Source organism: Schistocerca gregaria, unplaced genomic scaffold (assembly GCF_023897955.1).
Source record: "Schistocerca gregaria isolate iqSchGreg1 unplaced genomic scaffold, iqSchGreg1.2 ptg000205l, whole genome shotgun sequence".
NCBI classification, from domain to species: Eukaryota; Metazoa; Arthropoda; class Insecta; order Orthoptera; family Acrididae; genus Schistocerca; species Schistocerca gregaria.
The window spans coordinates 1891916-1892651 of NW_026061740.1; positions in this window are offsets into that span (position 1 = coordinate 1891916).

Consider the following 736-nt stretch of genomic DNA (forward strand, 5'->3'; position numbering starts at 1 on the left):
TAATCGATACCTAAAACTTGAATTGTACTACTTCTTACTGGCTATTACATCAACTTAGAAGTTTTATCTGTGTTGTACTATGGTGCTCTTAGTGTCTCAGAATACCGCAGCACGCGACATAGCTTTGCAGACGATAACTACAACCGTTTCAGAGAGAAGAGCGGCCAATGTGACGATCTAGCTTTAAGTCGATTCGATAACAAATGACGAAAACGGACGGATTTCTAGGTTTTTACTACATATGAGCACTTTTCATATTCTCCCGTGCAACTCCGCTGCTAATTTCCTTTCATGCAGAATCTTAAGGTCCTAGCTCATGTCCAAGGCACCAAAGCCAGCTAAAAAGTCAATAATCAATACCTAAAACTTGAATTGTACTACTTCTTACTGGCTATTACATCAACTTAGAAGCTTCATCTGTGTTCTACTATGGTGATTTTAGTGTCTCCGCATACCGCAGCACGCGACATAGCTTTGCAGACGATAAGTACAACCCTTTCAGAGAGAAGAGCGGCCAATGTGACGATATGGCTTTAAGTCGATTCGATAACAAATGACGAAAACGGACGGATTTCTCAGGTTAATACTACATATGAACACTTTTCACATTCTCCCGTGCAAATCGGCTGCTAGTCCTCCTTTCATGCAGAATCATAAGGTCCTAGCTCATGTCCAAGGCACCAAAGCCAGCTAAAAAGTCAATAATCGATACCTAAAACTTGAATTGTACTACTTC